The 20513-nt window shown below is 44.6% G+C and overlaps 1 protein-coding gene and 1 long non-coding RNA gene across 7 annotated transcripts in view; one reads left to right on the forward strand and one right to left on the reverse strand.

Moving 5' to 3' along the window:
• Positions 1 to 10008, reverse strand: part of CHD7 (chromodomain helicase DNA binding protein 7) — a 188773-nt gene extending 178765 nt beyond the window's left edge. For 2 of the 5 annotated variants that reach the window (XM_064588285.1, XM_045896507.3), the window contains exon 1: positions 9685 to 10008. The gene's annotated coding sequence lies outside the window, so the exon portion shown is untranslated. Of the gene's footprint in view, positions 1 to 8997; positions 9264 to 9684 lie in introns of those variants that run through there. The other 3 variants (XM_045896506.3, XM_045896500.3, XM_045896505.3) reach the window with 2 other exon arrangements.
• LOC123858206 (uncharacterized) lies at positions 8505 to 18104 on the forward strand. 2 transcript variants are annotated; one of them, XR_010410692.1, is made up of 3 exons: positions 8505 to 8695; positions 15845 to 16084; positions 16787 to 18104. It is a non-coding gene; the product is annotated as an uncharacterized LOC123858206 (long non-coding RNA). The 2 variants fall into 2 exon arrangements; XR_006794113.3 differs by lacking the exon at positions 8505 to 8695 and adding an exon at positions 10228 to 10555.
• The last annotated feature ends 2409 nt before the right edge of the window (positions 18105 to 20513 follow it).

Here is a 20513-nt window from a genome sequence, read left to right on the forward strand (position 1 = left end):
ATCTCTTCCATTGTCATGCCAGTCTGGATAGCAGTGGAATTCCAAGGAAACTATCCCAGAGCCTTACCCTTCCAGAGGAAGGGAACCCTCCCACTGTCTTGTGGCTACTCCAAATCCTGGCCCCAAATCTACTTTCATTTTAGATCCCTTCTTGTTTCTTCCTTAAGCAATAAAGAGAATTTGGAGAGGACAGGACTGAATCAAATGTTCAGCGACTTGAAGACTTATAAGAACACTCTGTAGCTCTCCAGTCTGAACTGGGAAGTTCTATTCCAGAACTGATCGAATATGCCCACACCACTGACTTTCTAGGGTCACATCATCCAGCATTTCGGGAGAAGTGCAGGTTTGGGGGAAAGAAGGAGTGACTGGTTTGCTAGTGAGACGGCCACCATTCAGGCTGCAGATGGGTATCTTATAGCTCGAAAGGAAGAACTAGTCCCTCAAATTTGTCATTTTTTAGTAGCTGGGATATCTCAACTGCCTCTCAGTAACCAACAAGTTAGCTAAACAACATCTAGTTATACACCAGGACAAGGGCACATATAATTTTATGCCTACTCCTGAGGAAAAGTGAAGATGGGATAGCCGGTCACTACTGCAGGCCACTTATTCTTTCCAGTCATAATTTAGGGTTACGGGGACTTTTTAGATTAAAAATAAAATCAAGATATATGGTTTGATAAGCTCAATGAGTAAGAGTAAGCTAACAATAACTACTCAATACATATGCCATATGCTATACCAAGTGCTTTAGATAAAGTATTTCATTAATCTTCCACCATAACCCTGGACAGACTCACTCTCTGACGTGATGTCAGAACTCAAGTTCTCAGCCACCACAGAATAAAACCTCCATAAGAACAACTGTTCTCACCTCCATGGGAGAGGAAGGGCAGAAAGAGTGAAAGGCATGGGACCTACTCATTTTAGACGCCAAGACCTCTGGCCCCACAAATACAGTAGACACAAACAGAGGAAGTGTGGACAGAAATAACCTATACTGACTGGATCCAGTAACAGGGTATGATACAGGATGACCGGGTGTTGCCAGTATTTTTAACAGACCTTTGTCTATTAATTCAGAAATGGTGGTCTCAGAGCTGGTCGAGGACACAATGGAGCAAGATGGTTACACATGCAGTTTCTGGACACTGGCCAATCTAGATTCAAATTCCTCCTCCATCACTTGCTAGAATTGTAAGGTCCTGGGCAATTTAACCTCTCAACCGAGGTCTCCTCATCTATAAATGGAGATAGTAATTCTACTTATCTCCTAGGTTCTGATAGGTAAATGAAACAATCCATTAAAACACTTAGCATAATGCCTACTTGACTGGAAATGCTCCATAACTAACTGCTGGTTAGTAGCTACGGTTATTACTGTTATTTATAATGTTGTTTTGTTATTTCTACACCATTTTAGCTGATTGCCCCAACACAACCTAATAGAAAAAATAAAGTTTCTTAATTTAAGATTTTTAAATTCTCAAGATGAGTCTGCATGATTTTTCTGACAAGATCAATACACCTGCAATGGGCCAAAGTAAAATTCCAAGCACAAACAAGGTCAAGTATACGAGAATATAAAATATTGCAATAGAGAGGTTTCAAAAATGTTCACCTTGAGGATGTAGGCTTAACAGTTTCAATATGTTAGTCCCATCCATAAATAAAGTAATTTCTAGACCCATACACGTTAAAATACATCACCCAGCAAAGCATATCTTTGATTGTACACCTGTGCTCAAATTGATTTTATTATTCACTTAGTGCAATGGAAGGAACCTTCTTGGAAACTAAAGCATGCTTATAATTCCATAAGGGACTTTCTCACCATTCACCTCTTAGTATCACGTTAAAGATGATAGTTTTTAGGTGTGTTTAAATAATAGTACACTTGCTAATTATGTTTTAAACACCAACAGATTCTGTATGGGTATCTTACAGAAGAATAAAGAGAGAACAAAGTGGACTCTTTAGAAGATTAAAGTAGTCCCCCAACTTGCCATAGGACTAGGGGAAAAAATTAATTACTGAGGTATCACGTATCCTTTATCAGACCTACTGCAACTACAGTGTAAAAATCTCTTGACTATTTTAAGTGGTGGATACCAGGGGGAGTATGACATGTCAAAACTAACACAGTGTCTAATTGCCTGCCTTTCCCTCCACAAAGTCTCAATGTGGCAATCCAGGTCCCAATTGTCCCCATGCTGACAGTGACTCCTTACCTGACCTGCCCCGCCTCACACCCCACATATGAGCTACATGGTGGAAAACTCAAACCTGCTTTCTCACGGGCATTGCAGACTGGAGGTGGGAGGGGGTGGGACAAATAAACATCCCCTTTATTCTTCCACTAAAACCCACATCACAGGAACCTGCACGCAGCTTTCCATTTAGTGTCTACACCTCTGAGAAGGCAATGATTTCTTAAACTTTAAGAATACACTGCTGATGAGAGCAAACAAAAAAATATATCTTAAAAAGTTTTTGAAAAACTTAAAACTACCAAGTTGAAGAAAGAGTGCAACAAGCAAACTGCCACAGAGTAGGGGACAACAGCCTATTGGAAGGTAGACTAAGCGTGCCCAGCTGTTCTATTCCACCACAGGAAACCTACTACTCCTGAGGTTTCAACTTATCCAAATAATCGCGCAGAACAACTAGAGGTAAAACTTTCACATGAAGCATGTCCCTACAATCAATCTACGTCCCTAAATTCGCCTGTGAAGCCACACGATCTTACCTATTCTGAAGGAGACAGGAACAACTCAGGGAGACTCGACCATGTCACATTGGCCACCAGAGAAGCCTACAAAGAACAATGTCAATGAAGGTGCCTTTCAAACAGACCCCTACCCAAAGGCAAGGAGTCCCAGGAAGGATCTTTCATGCACACCAAGATCAAAGTCTGATTTATAACAAATATAAGTGGGTAATATCGTTACCTACATAAACTAACAAACACAAAAATATAAACACTTCCCTCAAAAACTGTTTCAAGATAAACGTTCAGGATTTTCATAATTTATCTCATTAGAAGCTTTTCTGGATTTATCAGTTGGCATCTCTCATTTGCTACCAACCATGCTGTATAATCCACTTTTTATAATAATTGAACAAAGTGGCTTTTAAGATAATTTAATAGCAAAGTTACACATCCTCCACTAAAAAACAGGTAAGGATTCTGACGTAGGATGGTATTTTCTCCACAATTATTTAGGTATTGTATCATTTCTACCACACCCATGTACGACTGCAACCAGCTCCTAAAATACAACTAACTCCCCTGGCTGAGCACAGTGGGACCCACTGGCTACCTGCTGGGAACCTGAGCACCTTGTGTCCATACGTAACTAGCAACAGAAAGCCACCATCACAATGTGGAGATACAGAAGAACAAAATGTGGCAAAGTCTGCTTACCATAGGATTCTATTCTCAGTCTTTAATGAGCAAACTTATACAAAGTGCTACATCTCAAGCAAGTAACAAAGTGCCACATATTAGGCAAATAACAAAGGTTTCTTCTCAACACCACCCCCCCTCCCCCCAATTCATTGACCTTCACCAGCACTCCTTGGTGGACTCACCACATACCACCTTTTGAGGAACCTAGCAGATCATTTTGGGGAAGTTTTGGAATGCCACTAGCAATGGAAAGAAAGCTGAGCAATGGCATCATGGTCCATTATCTACTACCTCAGTCATACGCTATAAGAGCTAATAAACACCCTCCTCAAATCTGGTCCTCATGAGGTGCTCCCTGCCTCAACCAGTCAGCTAGCCAAGCAGTGTATATGCTAGAAACCTACATTCCCTGACACCTTCTTCTCCTTGAGAGCAAATCTATCCTCAAGTCCTATTCATCAAACCTCCAAAGTATTTTTCACACCACTACATTTTTCTCCATCCCCACGGCCATCAATTTGTCCAAACCATTATTATTTCCCCATCAAATGGACCATAACAACAGCAGGCTGGATGCTATCCCTAACGTATTGTACCTCTTCAGCCCCACCCATCAATCCAATCTTCTTCAGAAAATAAATCTGTTCATGTCAAACACTGCTTAATACTCATCAGTGGCTCTGTAACTTTTTTCAAATCCCAAATTCCGTATTCCATAGGCCCCACCCAAGTTGGCCTCTGCCTGTCTCTTGAGTCTCATGCAGCTGCTCTCTGTAGACCTCAAACACACTACCTCCCTCGAGGTTAGCTAATGCTACCCTCCTCTTCTAGCATCATTTATATGGCAGTGCTATAGCCACTTCCTAAGGGCTGACACCACCCCCCCCCCCCAGCTAGATACGCCCCCAAGTCACTCTCACTCCTCCCAAAATCCACTGCATAGCACCTAGGACAGTCCGGTTGCTTTACTTAGGTTTTGTCTGGGTCTACCCCATCTTCTTGTTGCACCCCTGTATTCCCAACTCAGCACCTTTCAGGTGGCAGGTACCCAATAAATACTTGAGTGGATGAACAAGAAAACAAAGCAGGAGAACTAATCGTAGTCCACAGTCATTTGCCGCTAGAGCCAAGCCTGACACCTACAGCACTTTAGGGGCTAAAAGGGCCACTAAAGAAAGTGTCACCAATTCCACACTGGCATAAGCAAACATGCCCAAGGACCAATCAGCCTTTTACTACCAAGTGATGCTTCTGTATTACTATTCTACATTATTTTTTAACAGAACCCTCTAAAAATACTTCACTGAGAAAACAATCATGTTTTCAGTCACCTAACGTTAGTTAAAAAGGTACAGAAATCTAGTTATGATAATGAACACAAGCTTCTAAAATGAAAACAGTAATCAAATCTTGGAATAATTATCTCTACATTTTTCTATATGGATAATCAGTTTTACAAAACAAAAAACAAAAAACCTCCAAACCATTACATAGCAGAGACAAATAAATTATCGGCTTAAGAACACCTTTAAGAGCTGCGCTGAATTCTTAAGCCAAAGGTACTTTTGATCAGAACCTAAGAGGGAGAGCGAGACTCTTGCAGAGCCAGTTCAGTCATCCAACACAAACAAACCCAGTACCTCCCCTACACTGGCACCAAGCTAGGCACCAAGCAGACAACCAGGACCAAGACCGCCCTGTAATACTGGGTGACCAGCCAGAGGCAGTTCATTTAATTAATCTCTCTGGGCTTTAGTTTCTTAATCTGTAAAATGAGAAAGTTAGACTAGCTCTCTAAGGTCCTCACTCTCTAAATATCCAAAGATTCACTAATGATTTTAAGATAAATTTCTATTTGACGATATCCTGATGATTTCCTACTTCTATTCATTATTCTTATCACAAAGGTGTGGTTTAAGAATTTTAATATATTGATAAAAGTAAAATATAAAAGATCAGCAGTAGCGTTTTTAATTACCTTCCTAGCTCCTAACTACCACCATAATCAGCTATGGTCTTCTGCCTGTCATAATTGCAAACCAACCTGAAATACAACATGACAGTTTCTTTTTTTGTAGAAAAATTAGGTGATCATTTACTCCCAATTTCTTTTATACTTTGCCATCATCCATCATCTTTGAATATCAAAGGGTTGTTTTTTTTTAAGAAGCAATGCAAAATAATAAAGTTTTCTAGGAAAAGGAAAATTTTATCACCCAAATAAAGCTATAATGACTTTAGAAACCTGATTAGATATAATACTAAACTCTGAATTTCAAGTGATAGAAAAAAGAATAGCTTTTTTTAAAAGATACACAAATGTGTCCATACGAATGGGGAAGACAATGAGAGTCACACAGGGCCAATGTGTTCCTGACTTCATCTCAACATCATCCAAAATGTTCCTTCACCATCTTTTTTTTAGTGAATTTAGCTGTGTGACCTATAGCTATTTAAGTTCTTGTTTGTTTACATCTAGAAACCATCTGAATACTGAAAGTAAATCACTTTATTACAAAGCTGAAGCTTTAAGGCCTTTTTTTTTCTTTTTTTGTAGTCACACACTTTACTCAGCCCTGACTAAGCATTTTTATTCTTGCAATGCCTTATTTATAGATGTTTATAAGATGGCCCTGGTGTCTGCTATCAAATCCGAAAGGCCATATATGGATAATAAAGGATGAAAGATAACTACCTCCAAAGTTAACCTTAAAAGTTAAATGTGAGTATTTGGTTACCTGAAGAACTCTCTCTCCCACTAGACAGTAAACTCCCTGAGGGAAAGAAAGCCCTGCCTCGTATTTGGCATTTACACACTGAAAGGCTTACCAATGAACACTGAAACAAGAGTAAATAAATGGATGGCGACTCTACCGCAAGCAAACTTTCTTAAGCACAGGGAATAAAATGTTGTAAACCTAGGTCTGAGATAACTACTCCTAACCTTAGCACTTAGATTGCTCTTATACACTGAAGCACTCAGATTGTATTCTCTCACAGATGAAAACACTCTTTTTCTTTTGACCTAATTGCTTAAAAACCATACTATAAATATCACATTATTGACTGTGTTTGTATGAGAAAGCTGTAACGTTTCTTTGATACATTATTATAAAGGTACTCCTCGCGATATTCATTTTAATTCAATAAAAGAAAGACTCTCATGAAAAAAAGTTTGGGAAATAGTCCTATAAGTCCCACTGATTAAAAACTAAACCAAATACAGGTGAATCTATGAAAGTTCTATTTTAAAAATAAGTTACTAGATGCATTTTAAACTTGACTTCTATATTTTAAACTTGGGGGAAAGGCGTTATCGTTTCCTCAAAAGAGGAAAATAATGTTTGAGTTTTTAAACCATCACCATCACGTATGATACACAACCTGTATCATTTTTCTATCCTAACTTCCATGTAAAGACACAGAAAAGGAAGTAATTTTTTAAATTAACTTAAAAATACACCTATTGATTAAACCAATATAACTAGTTTGGAATTCCCATGCCAGTCTATATTATTATTCATTTCTTACCTAAAAATTCATTTGAATCTTGAAAAACCTAGAATTCCTCAGGCTTCAATTTACTGGCTTGCACAGAGGGAGGAAAAAAAATAGAACGTATCAAGAGAATATAAATTATAAAATATAGTGCTGGAAAATAATTCTTAAGTGTCATGGTGAGGAAATTCACCTGTTATAAGCCTCACAAAAATCCATTATTTTCTTTATCAGGTCATCAAAAAGGGGAGAATGTCATATTCCCACTAGTGGCAAAATAAGAAAATTCGGTTCCTAAAATTTACTGCAAGTCCCTATCAATTTCCAAATTCTGTTTACTTAGTAACTTTTTTCTACAGTACAGATTTTTCCGGGGAAAATAAACTTTTCATGAGCAAATCTGGAAGACATAAAATGTCTCCTACTTATTATCACCTAGAAAGGCAAACCGAGTACTGCTCCGTGCCCCAAGCATCTAGCTTTCAGCCTCTTTATTATCATTGTCAATGAATGGGCCCCAGTCAAATGAAAGCTGCCATTTTAGGGTAAAGACTGGAGGGCTTCTGTTGTGCAACAGCAAGACAAAAACACTCCGCGACAGATGTACTCTGGGGGCTGGGAGACGGATTCAACTTCATAAAATCACTGCTCAAGTTATTTCTGAAATAAGAATTACCTACTACTCACACATTACTACAATCTAAATAGAATTATAACTGGGATAAACCAGGTTCCCATGCTGTTAAGGTCGTAGTCACTAAGATTTGTTTGTCATCATTAGAATTATCTGTGAGGAAATAAAGAGAACTATTTTTTCCCCCTATTTGATTACGTATAGTGAGTACTCCCCCCTCTCGTTATTGGGAGAGAATTGGGGGGGAAATACACTCAACCTCTTTGAAAGGTATTGCCCACTGCAAAGACGGCTTAAATTAATATTTTTAGAAAATAAAAATCAGGGCCTTCATATAAATCCTTTTAAAATAAATTATTCAACATACCCCAGCAATCGAGCCCAGAGGATGGACATATTTCAAGATAAGTTATTTAAATCGATTGCAAGATAATATACAATGGGAAACTAAAAAGTATACTTAGCGAGTGGAGAGCTGGATAGTGTATCTAATTCTAGCAATTCAAAAGGAAACTCTCCATGTGGGTTGCTACTTTTCTTTTGTCCATTGTCTGTTCAGAAGAGGGGGGAAAAAAACTAGTTTAAAATCGAGACGTGAACAGTCTCTAAAAGTGACCTCCGGGAAAACCGTCCGACCCATAGCAGGAGCACTCCCCGCGCCGCCCGCTCTACGGGGGCGCTCACAAAGCGGGCGGCCGGCCGGGAGTTTGGGGTGCGCTCCCACGGCGCGGGGCTCCTCGAAGCAGAGCCATCCGGAGAAAGGCGGCTCGGTAATGATGGCTGCTCGGGGCCGGCGGCTCCTTCCCCGGAGCCTCCCGACCCCCCCCCACCCCCCGCCCGGGATCCGCCGCCCTCCCCACCCCCCGGGCCGCGCTCCGCCCGCGCGGACGCGGCCGCACCGCAGCCCACCGGGTGCCCGCGCCCCCGCACCCCCGGTGAGCCCAGTCCCCGGTGCGAACCAAACAAACAACGCGTCCCCCGCCGCCCTCCTTCCTTTCCCCGCTGACCGCTTGGCCTCCAGCCACCTCGGCCGTTCACGCTCCGAACGGCGGATCTCTGCGGGGGCAGAGCGCACCCGAGCCACCTCGGGGGCCACCTGGTGACCCCCCCCCAGGAGCTGACCCCCAGCGGGGTCGGGGGTGGGGGAGGTGAGTTGCCTCGGGGGGGTTAAAGTCGCTATTATGCAGTCGCCGCCGCCGGCCCGGCCAGCTCGGCAAGGTGGGGTCCCCTCCTCGCCGCGCCTCCCCGCGCTCGCCCCGGCCCCGCTCCCTTTCTTCTCCTCCTCGCACACTTGGGAGCCGCCGGGGAGCCCCGAGAGCCCCCGGCTCCGGGCTCGCAACTCCGCGCCCGCGGCCGGCACGGGTTGGGGTCAGGACGCCCCCAGCGCCGCGTGTTCGCGCCGCCCCCGCCCCACGCGGCGCCCCGCGCACTTTCCTCGCCGCCGACCCACCTCGCCCGGTGGCCGTCCCCGCGCGGGCCGGCGCCGCCGCGCCAGGAGGGACGCACTTTGTTCGCGCCGGTGCGGCCGCCGCTCCCGGCGAGCGCGGCGTGGTCGGTCCGGAGCGGGGGGCGGGGGCGGGAGGCGGGGGTCGCCGCCGTCCCCGAGCCGCCGCCGCCGCCGCTCAGCCGCCCCGCGCCCGCGCGCCCATCGCCCACTCGCACTTGAGTTGGAGCCCAACTTTTCCTCCTTCCCTTTTCTTTCGAATGGAGCCGGCAACTCGTGCTCGGCGCCGGCGGGAGGAAACGCGCTCGCGCTCCCCGCGCGCAGACACGCTCCCTCCTGTCCCCCGTCCCCCCCCCACGCCGGCTGCACAACAAAAAGCCATTTACATGCGAGGAAGTGACCCTCGGCCGGACCGCGCGCCCCCGCCGCCGCCGGCCCAGCGGACGCAGGCAAAAGTTGGGGCGCCGGGCGGCGCTCGGGGCGCGGGTTCGGGCCCCGCGGGCGGCGACGCCGGCGACACGGCACGGGCGGCGCTGCGCTCCTGCGCCGGCCCCGGCCCCCGCCCGCCCTCGCCCCTCGCCCCGCACACGCCCAACTACTCGCTCCCAACTCCTCGCGCGGCCCCGGCCCCGGCCCGGAGCGATTTCCTGCCGCCGCCCCTCCCGGAGGCGCCCGGCGAACTCTCGCGCTCACCGGGTCGGTCGGTAGAGCTCCTCCGCTGCCCTGTGCCGAGGGGAAAACAAAACGCAGAACGGGCTCCGGAGTTGGCTCGGCGGCCGCGGCCAGGGGGCTAATCCACGGGCGCGGAGTTGGCCGGGGGCGAACGGGGCTCTGGCGAGTTTCAGGGTCTCCGGGTCCCCGGGCCGCCTCCTCAGCGGCGCTCCTTTGTGTAATTTCACTCGATTCAAGTTTAATCCGATAGTTCCCGAGCACGAGCGCGCCCGCACCACCACGGCTCAACCCCCGCGCCGCCGCCGCCGCCGCCGCCGCCACCGCCGCCGCCGCCGCCGCCGCCGCCGCGGCCCCAGCACGCCAGCGCCTGCGCGCGCCCGGCACGCTGCGCGCGCCCGAGGCCGCGGGGCCGCGCGCGCCCGCCGGCGGCTCCCTCCGCGCCGCGCCCGCGCGCCGCCACCTGACGTCAGGCGCGCCTGGCATAATTTATGCAAGAATTCGGCCGGGGTGGCGGAGGCCGAGGGAGAGGCCGAGAGAAAAGGGGCGGCGCGGGGCTGCGGGGCCGCGGGCTGCGGAGGGCGGGCCGGGCGCCACTTCCCGTCCCCGGGCGGGCGCCGGCGCTGCGGGCGGTTCTCCCCGCCGGCCGGTGCGCGGCCGCCGCGCAGCCTCCCTGGCAGGGCTCTTCGAGCGCTTGGCCGCCGCGCGGCTGCGCCCCGGGCGCGGGCTGGAGAGGGTGCCACGTTTCCCCGCGCGGCACCTTCCCGGAGTCAGGGTGCGCCGCCCCGGGGCAGGAAGCGGCGGCTGGGAGCCAGCAGCGGTCCTCCTGGCCACAGCGAGGGGTTTCCAGCGCTACGCGGACGGCGGCGGCTCGAGGGGTTTGGATGTCTCTTCTGTAATTATCCTTCAGCTTGACATGGTTTTCCCACATGAAATTATTGATAATGGACACATACCATTTCAGCTAGATTTATCCTGCCTCTCCACATTGCTTTTCCTACCTCCTCGTTGACAGGACAGCCGGCCCCACTACTAGATCAAAAAGTTTAACTAGATGGCGTTGATTTTGTTGAATTTGTTACCCTGCCAAAAAAGGGAGAGCGCAATCATTATGAAACAAAGAAATAGGTTGTGTGCCCATTATTAAACGTGTCAGGACTAGAATGTTTTAATCATTCTTTGGCAAAAATGGCACTTTTATATGATCTCCTAACCTTTAACGTCCACACCTCTTCTTCCGTTTCTCCTCCCGGTACAAAAGGAATAGTAAACCTGGAGAAATTTGTCCTGTATTAATTTTCCTTTTAGGAGATAAATCTACAACATTTGCCAAGCGCTTTCTGTGTGCAAGTTACGGAGCAATGATAATTCTTTTATTTATTTATTTATTTATTTTAATGATAATTCTTCTAAACTGTCGACAATTGTACACTTTAAGATGATGTTATTAGGTTGAAGATTACATTTACTGTTAAATCAAGGAAGGAACTTTTATCAACCAAAGATAGTCCTAAAATAGAGTAAAGCAACTTGCTACCATTAGACTCCAAAATAAACAGAAAATTGCAAAACTATGCAAAACATACTTTCTCCTCATTCACCACCTGTAGTGCTAAGATTAATCACAATATTTCTGTTTGAACAAAAGATTAATCAAAACCATTTTGCTACACAATAACTAGAACTACTCAATAATTTTGATTATACTAGACTTAACCACTAAAACATTTATTTTTCTATTATTAGTAATAGTTTTCTAAAGGTTTGTTACACTATATTGTCATTTATTAAAATGCATTGGTTTTGGCTTTCTTTTGTCATTTGAGTGGTGTTTTAAAGGAGGTAAATATTTCATTCAAGGGATTTACAGATAAAGAGAAAGAAGAATGACATTACAGAAAATTCTGACATAAAAAAATTGGAAAACACTAAAATAAACTTCTCCCTGTTTTATAGCCCCATATCATAAACCAAGAATCAGAATTCTGAGGTTAGGTTTACATTTCCATTACATTTCTGCTATATCTCTCAATGAAAGCATGTGGGGGATGCTTTGGTGTATGTGTGGGAGAGAGAGAGGTTAAAGACAGGATACAATGTCTACAAAGAAATCACTAGTGCCTTGCTATTTCAGAGGTCATAAAACTGACAAAAGGAACTATTTCTTATCTTTTACAGTATACCCCAGCTCACTGTCAGGTGTAAATATGTTTCAAGGCTAATTATGAGCAAAAACAAAAATGATATCTGCATATAATGAAAGTGTATTAATCTTCAATCAACAAATAGTACTAAATGACTTTGAAGAGGTCCCCTTATGCCCTTGTAATTTAACTAGAGAGGTAGGACATTTTTCTTGGAAACACGAGAGATGGTAAAGTAGTACAGCCAAAGCTCAAACTAGAAGCAAAACGGCTGTACTGCCCCTTCATGATTTATTCTCCCTCCTTATCCCAACCACTGTCCTGACAGCCATGATGGAGAAGACTCTAAGCTTTTAGAAGTTGCACTGGTGCAGAGTTTGAGGGGCCTTGAAAAGCAGGGAGCCTCAGGGGCAAACTCTAGGCAGCTCTGGCCTACTGAAGTCGCTACCTCCCCCCACACACACACCCCTGCGCCACCCCCCATCCCCACTTCCCTTTAGATTCCACTGTTTTCTCTCCATTTGCTGCACTATTGAAGTTCTCCCAATGAGAATCATTTGAATTCACAAGCTTTCCCTTTAAGTATGCAAATACCTTAAGGAGAGATAAGGGACTCTTGGTCATTCACAGATGATTGTAAATTAGGTCAATGGGTCATTTTCCTCCCAACAGCTAGCTGAGACTAACAAATTTAGAGATTTATTTATTCATTCAACACAGAGTGCCTAAGAGGTTCCAGGCATTGTTTTAGGCACTGAAGATGCAGTAGGGAACAAAACAAACCCAAATTCCTGCCTTCCTGAAGTTTACAGTCTAACAGATTGGGAGTTTTGATTCAGTGGTTAGACAAAATGGTAGTTTTGGAGTCTGAGCCCTTGGGGGATAGGGCAGGCCTGTGTTCCTTACAGCCAGAAGGCATTGGAAAGGTACTAGGGACCTGGAAGATGGACATAAAAGTATGGATTGGGTGCCTGAAGAAAGCAGTGGAGAAAAATACCAAAGACAACTTAACCTGTTACAAAAAGGTTTTCTCAGCCCCCTGAAATGAATGAAAAGTCTTCCAAGAACTGAAACTAAATATTACTAAGTAACCAATAGTTCAGCTACATCACTGTTTAGACAAATGAATAGTTGTCTCTGTTTGGAAACATAGCCATAATGTATCAATATATAATACTTCATGGAGGCAGGGGGAGGTGAGGGGGTTAATTTGCACATCCAAAGTAACTTCAGGGATGCCTAGCAGGCTCAGTGGATAGAGCATACTACTCTTTTTTTTTTTTTTTCCTGAAAGATTTTTTTTTTGAAAGATTTTGTGTTTTTTTTTAAGTAATCTCTACACCCAGCATGGGGTTCCAACTCAAATCCCAGAGATCAAGAGTTGTATTCTCTACCGACTAAGCCAGCCAGACCCCCTGAGCATACTGCTCTTGATCTTGGGGTCATGAGTTCAAGCCCCATGTTGGATGTAGAGACTACTTACAAACAAACAAGCAAAAAACTGAAAATTACCCAAACTCTAGGAACACCTCCTACTTAAAACTAGAGCCCTATCTGTTCTTCCAAATATTATGAACTTTAAGAAATTACAGATATTACACTAATTCCAGTGTTGAGGACATACTTCGATGCCTTTTTGGAACTCATCTTTTGACAATGTGTTTGCAACCGATTTGCAAGTCATAGGAAACAACTCTCTTTAGGACCATATCTCTTTTTCTCCACTAAAACTATTATTCTACTTCATCATTTATCAAATTTCCATCCAAATGATTTTGGCAAGCTCCAAACAATATATTTTGCCTTTAAATGATAAAGATTTACTACCATTGAAAATATAAAGAAAGGGCACCTGTGTGGCTCAGTTGGTTAAGCGACTGCCTTCGGCTCAGGTCATGATCCTGGACTCCCAGGATCGAGTCCCGCATCGGGTTCCCTGTCAACAGGGAGTCTGCTTCTCCCTCTGACCCTCTCCCCTCTCATGCTCTCTCTCTCTCTCTCATTCTCTCTCTCAAATAAATAAAATCTTTAAAAAAAGAAAATATAAAGAAAAACAAAGGTGCAGATATTTAAAGAGTTACAAATGCCAAAGGAAGCACCAAAAAGAAAACTTTAAAAAGCATTGCTTGCATCACTGGAATAACAGCATCTACGTTCCTCTGTCATTTTTTCATGAGGGAAAGAATCCAGTTGCATATGTAAGTTCACTCTCCATGTTCTACCCATAATGGAACTACTTGCTATGAGCTTTTGCTAGTCACTACCAAGATTATCAAGGTCAAGATATCAGGTGAAAAGAAAGCCCCACTGTTGACTCCCAAAGATAGCATGTTTAGCTAGGGTTTAGCAAACATTGTATTGAATGCCTACTTTCTTTCAGCAAACATTTATTGAGTACCTAGCATGTGCCAGACTATTGGCTAGCTCCCTGTCCTCAAGGAGCTCATGGTTTACAGCAACATAAAGGAAGAAGTGATTTTTGCTGCCTGAGAAAGCAGAGCAGGTTTCCTAGAAGAAGGGAGGTTCAAGCTGGGTCTCGAGTAAGCACAGGAATTAATCTGAACAAGGCGGGTGGGAGGCATTCCCGACAGACAACAAAGTGGTCCAGTGGTTTTAAAGCTTGGTGAGCACTTGTTACTGCAAGTGATTTTATACTGAGTGGAACATGGAGGGTGAGCCAATCTTCCTCTTCAGTCTTCTCTGATCCTCCCAGGATGGGTTGGCTGTCCTTCTTTTGTTCTCCCAAGAGTGCCTATCTGCATCAGTACTGGTTTACAATGGATTATAATTAATTGCTATCTTATTCTGTCATTAGGTTGTGGGCTAGTTGGGGGCAAGGACCATGCCTTGTCTTTTAGCATCCCTCGTTGGCCTAGAGCCTTCCATATAGAAGGTGCTCAGTAAATGCTTACATACTTATATACATGTGGGGCGGGGGGGGGGGGGAGGTAGTAGATTAGACTGGAGAAGTAGATAGCCAAGGAGAGCTCTAGATGTCACCCCCAAACGTTTTGGTGTCACTGATGAGTCCAGCAAGAGAGTAACAAGGCAGACCTGTACTTAAAAAGATCTCTGTGAGAAGTTGCAGAATGTGGGAGACTAGACCTGAAGCAGGGAGAAAAGTGAGGTGGCCCCCATAAGACAAAAACAGGGAAGATATAGAAGTAATTATCAACTACTTCTTTGTACCCTTCAGACTCAAGAAGTTCCTAGATGCTTGTCACCTGGGCTGTCATCCCATAGGGAAGACAAGGCAGAACTGAAGAACCGCTCCTCCCTGTGGTGGAGGAAGGCAGTGCTCTTTCTGGAAGGAGCACTTATGGGGAGTGTGAAGGCAGTGGTTCCAGAGTGGCCCTGCCGCCAATCTGTAAAGAGCCACTTCGTCTCTTCTCCTCTCAGTTACCAGCTCCAATATTGGGTGACTTGTCATCACTGAACTTACCCTCAATAATACAGGGCCATACCTAAGTCTCTCATTGTCTCCATTTCTAGACTAACAAATGAAAATCCATAGTGCTAACTTAGTCAATTATAATTAGATTCTTTTATAAGACATTTAAAGTGGGAAAATATAGTGTTCTATTCAACAGTGATCAAGCACTTTCTCTGGGGGCTAGAAAAACAGAAATAAAGCAAATGCCTGCCCTAAAGGATTTGTCCAAATGTATCAGGCATGACACACATCGAAGTATGTCGTTACAATTCAAATGCGTACAATAGTGGTATTACTGGGTAGAGTGGTAGTGCAGAAGAAGGGACGACTGGTTTTGCCTCTGCGCAGAGAGGCAGGGGAAGCTTTACAGAGGATGTGATATTTAAACTGGGTCTTCAAGGACTCTGCAGATGGCCGGGCTGGGGAGGTATACCAGGCAGGAAAACTGTCCAGGACATCTACTGGGCAGATGGCTAGTGTCAGCACTGCAAGTAATTTGGTGCAAGCACAGCATAAACGGGGACAGGACAGGAAATGAGGTTGGAAATATAGGTGGAGCCAGGTTGGGGAGGGTTTTGTAGCCTATTCAGAAATCTTTATTCCATAGGTGGTGAGGAGCCACTAAAGGATTGTCAGCAGGAAAATGATCAGGACAAACATGGATGTACTGGCTGGGTGAGCCAATCCTCAGAGCAAGGAGACAATGAAGAGACATCGCCGATGGTCGAAGTACAACATGACAGAGCCCTTGACCAAGGCAGCGTTCGAGGTGATGGAGATAAAGGATTAAATGCAAGAGATATTTAGGTGACATGTTTGATAAGATTTGGTGAATGACTGATAATTGGTAAGTGAATAAAAAGTAAGGGTGAAGATTCACTTCTAAGTGTCCTCCTTGAGTGGTAGCCAGTTGCATCATTAACCAAGATAAAGAATAAGGGGCAGGAGCAGTTTGTAGAACACAGTGCTTTGGGGTGGGAATTCGAGGTGATCTGTGGAATATTCAAGTGGGGATGCCCATCAAGTAAGATATGAGAATGTAGAAGACTGATCTGGTCTAGAAATGTAGGTGTAAGAATCATGAGGTATGAATGGTACTTAAATCCATTAGTGGGGCACCTGGGTGGCTCAGTCGTTAAGCGTCTGCCTTTGGCTCAGGTCATGATCCCGGGGTCCTGGGATCGAGCCCCACATCGGGCTCCCTGCTCAGCGGGAAGCCTGCTTCTCCCTCTCCCACTCCCCCTGCTTGTGTTCCCTCTCTCACTGTCAAATAAATACATAAAATCTTTTTAAAAAATCCGTTAGCATGGACGGCATTGTTTGGAAAGACATGCAACATGAGACAAAAACAGGCTAACAGGAATCTTTAAAACACCATGTTTTCTCAGTTATTTATTACTCTGTATCAAACCACCCCAAAAAATAGTGGCTTAAAACAAAAATGTATTATTCATCTGGTGGATTGACTGGGGGTTGGGCTCAGTTGGAAAACCTGGGGTAGATCTTTCTGTCTCTCTCACTCTCTCTCTCCCCTTGGTCTTTATCTTAGTCATCCAGATGACATGGCAGTCTCTGAGGAGTGTTCTAAGAAGGCAAGCCCCAAAACACAAGCACCTATCAAGCCTCTGCTGGCTTTGCGTTTACTGATGTTCTACTGGCCAAAGCAAGTCACAAGGTCAAGCCCAGAATCGATGTGACAGGAGAAGGAAAGTGGGAAATTACGTGACCACCCTGAGGAGTAATTCACTGGGGAGCATTACTTATCCATGTGAACTGTTAGGAGACAGGCAGAAAAAAATAATAAAGGGAGACATCAAAAAAGAAGCCACTGAAGACAACTCATGAAGATCAATCTGAAAGGAAAAATAAGACCTCAAGAGAGGAGAGTTTCTAGAAGGAAAAGAGCAACAAGTCAAATGTCACAGAGGGAGCAAGAAGGAAAGGAACGAAAAGTGTTCATTGGATTTGGTCTTTGTTAACCTTTTCAGTTTCGAGTGTTGAGGGCAAAAGCTAGATTGCAGAGGGGTGAGAAATTTAATGGGAGCTGAGGAAGTGTAGGCAGTTGGTGTAGACTTCAGACTGTAGTAGTGTAGTCATGAAATGAAGAGAGATGGGATGGTAGCTAGAGGAGACCTCACATCAAAGAGAGGGTAGCAGTTTTAAAAAACAAACAAACAAACAAACAAAACAAAACGAAAACAACCATCAGAATGATAAGCATCCCTGTAGAGTAGGAGACGGGAGCAGGAGGGGAGTGGGCAACCACATCAGGGAGTGAGGCTCATGGGGAAGATGTCATCAAGCCCTGGGTGGACGACAGGAAAAAACACCTGTCTTTCTGGAACCCAAGAAAGGTGGGTAAAAATGGCAATAAGTTTGTAGGTTGGGGCAGGGAGAGATGACAGAAAGTTAAGCAGATTCATTTTATAGTAGCTTCTGTTTTTCTTATTAATTCAGTGGCTAATCATTTGCTGAGATCAAAATGTTCATGGATGGTCACGAGATTTGAGGAAAGAGTTTAAGTTTTGGAATAGTCCCTACAGGGAAGAAAGAAGCTGCAAAAAGCAAGTAAAAGGACTCTCATTGAGTCCTGAGATGAGATTGTAGCAGCTCTAAGCTGTTACACAACTTTCTGAAGTGACATTCACCCCTGGAGAAAAGGAATACAAGTGGTGGATTGCCAGGTTCACCCGGGGAAGTCATTCTCTTTTATGGAGACCAAGAGGGATCACTGGCCACATAGCCAAAGTAGGGTCCCCCAGAGCCATGCCAGATCAGCTTGCGTTGTTACCTGGAGCCATGAAGTAGCCACAATCACGGTCTTCGTTTAAATGTAGGACATGAGTTGCATATAAAATAATGTGAGAGATTTCTGGCCATCTCAAATCCTTTTTTTGGGAATAGATATGTTCACGACGACAAAGAAATAACTAAGTATGTCTCCTCTTCCTTCTGTTTCATTAAGACTCTGGGTGGCTGTTTGGCCCATTTGGTTGAATTCCAATGTTAACCAGGCCAAAGGCTTGAGTGTTGTTTTTGTTCTGGTGACCTCAGGAGTGTCAATGTCAAACAGTGGGACATAACATTATCGCTGCAAGTTCTTAGACAGTTCTAGGCTAAACTATGTCAAACTCAAAGATGTACTTTGAGATGTAAAATGAGAACAGGTCATAATTTAAGGTCACCTAATTCTGTATCTCATGTGTCAGATCTCATGATATGCCTACATTCTACTCTGGTTTAGATATTTGCCAATAATTATTGCTAGCACAGGATGCTCCAGGCTTCTTCCTCCTTGGTCAAAATATTCACAGTGGATAGAATATAAGATTTGGGTTTTGTGAATCGTGTACACACAACCTTTATAGATGAAGGATCAAAGGCTTGAGAGATTGCCCTACTGCGAAAGGCAAAGGTGGAATCGAAACCCAGACCTCCTAAAACCCTGCTTAGTGTTTTTTTCCCAAACAGAAATCTAATAATGGCTGAAAGACTACTTGCCTTTCCTGTGATCCACTGCGGACTGAACTCCTTTACGTCCAACTGTTTGCCCTTTCTTCTGCTTTTTTATTTATTATTATTATTTTTTTAAGATTTTATTTATTTATTTGACACAGAAAGAGAGAGAGAGCATGCACAAGCAGGGGGAATAGCAGACAAGGGAGAAGCAAGATCCCTGCCCAGCAAGGAGCCCAATGTGAGGCTCAATCCCAGGACCCCGGGATCATGACCTGAGCTGAAGGCAGCCGCTTAACCAACTGAGCCATCCAGGCGCCCCTCCTCTGCTTTTTTAAAGGGGGAAAAGTCACATTTGACAGACAAGTCTGTACCCTGTCACAGTATCTTGCCTTACGCTGCAGCTCTGGATAGGACGAACTTGAGAATTGGACAACCAGTGCCGGTTAATCCCTTCTCCTGGGTAGAATTGCTAACTACTGTCTGTCTAACTGCTCCACATTGAAATGTGGTGGTCATGGGGTTGCACATATGCAGCGCACCACTCAGATATGGGAGTGCTGGGCTCAGTACCAGAACCTAGGACAGTGTCTGGCATGTAGGAGGCCAGCAACGACAAATGCTCATGGAAAGAGGGTTACATTTAAGGTGATGGGATGACTGGGCACAGAAAGACAAAACTAATTTTTAAAAGAGATTCTGTGTACTTGAATCTGAAAGGAGAAAACATTCCTAATTTTATCTTAATTTGTATTTTAACATAGTTAACTTCCTCCAAAGTAATTACTTTTTAATATGTTTCTAATGTGTTTATAATATGATTGAGCTGCTATACTGGGTCTTTTCATTTATATAGCTAGCAAGAATTCATATTAACCCATCTCCTAAGCTCCTCTCTGGAGTTTCTCTGTGGTGTAAGCTGCTGTAAATTCAGTTCACAGGGTAGAGCTTCATGAGATCAACAAGACAGAAGCCAACTGGCCACAGAGGAGTACACCATCCCATTCCTGGTCCCGTCCTAACAGTTCCGTTGTGGGGCCCTCATAAGCCACAGCCCTTGAATCACTTCGAAGTCACCTGGGTCTACAGTCGATTAAGTATAATTTCACATGTTTCACCAACAGCCTATTCGTTTATTGCCTCTCAGGAAAAGAAAATGTCTCATTACCAGACCTGACTCAGCAAGGGTAAAATAGTACATGCAGGCTCAGAGATGGCACAGGTTGAGGCAGTGGCACAAGAGGGATTGAATTTTGGGGCGCCTGGGTGGCTCAGTGGGTTGTGTCTGCCTATGGCTCAGGTCATGATCTCAGGGTTGTGAGATTGAGCCTGGCATCGGGCTCCACGCTGGGTGTGGAGCTTGATTAAGATTTTCACTCTTTGGGTCTATCCAACAAGAAGATCTAACAATTGTAAATATCTATGTCCCTAACATGGGAGTAGCCAATTATATATGCCAGTTCATAACAAAAGCAAAGAAACACATCAACAACAATACAATAATAGTAGGGGACTTTAGCACCCCCCTCACTGAAATGGACAGTTCATCTAAGCAAAAGATCAACAAGGAAATAAAGCCTTTAAATGACACCCTGGACCAAATGAACTTCACAGATATATTCAGAACATTCCATCCCAAAGCAACAGAATACACATTCTTCTCTAGTGCTCATGGAACATTCTCCAGAATAGATCACATCCTAGATCACAAATCAGGTCTCAACTGGTACCAAAAGATTGGGATCATTCCCTGCATATTTTCAGACCACAATGCTTTGAAACTAGAATTCACTCACAAGAGGAAAGTCAGAAAGAACTCA

Source organism: Mirounga angustirostris, unplaced genomic scaffold, assembly GCF_029215605.1.
Source record: "Mirounga angustirostris isolate CCGP_5_RB_7025 unplaced genomic scaffold, mMirAng1.0.hap1 SCAF_4, whole genome shotgun sequence".
Taxonomy (NCBI): domain Eukaryota; kingdom Metazoa; phylum Chordata; class Mammalia; order Carnivora; family Phocidae; genus Mirounga; species Mirounga angustirostris.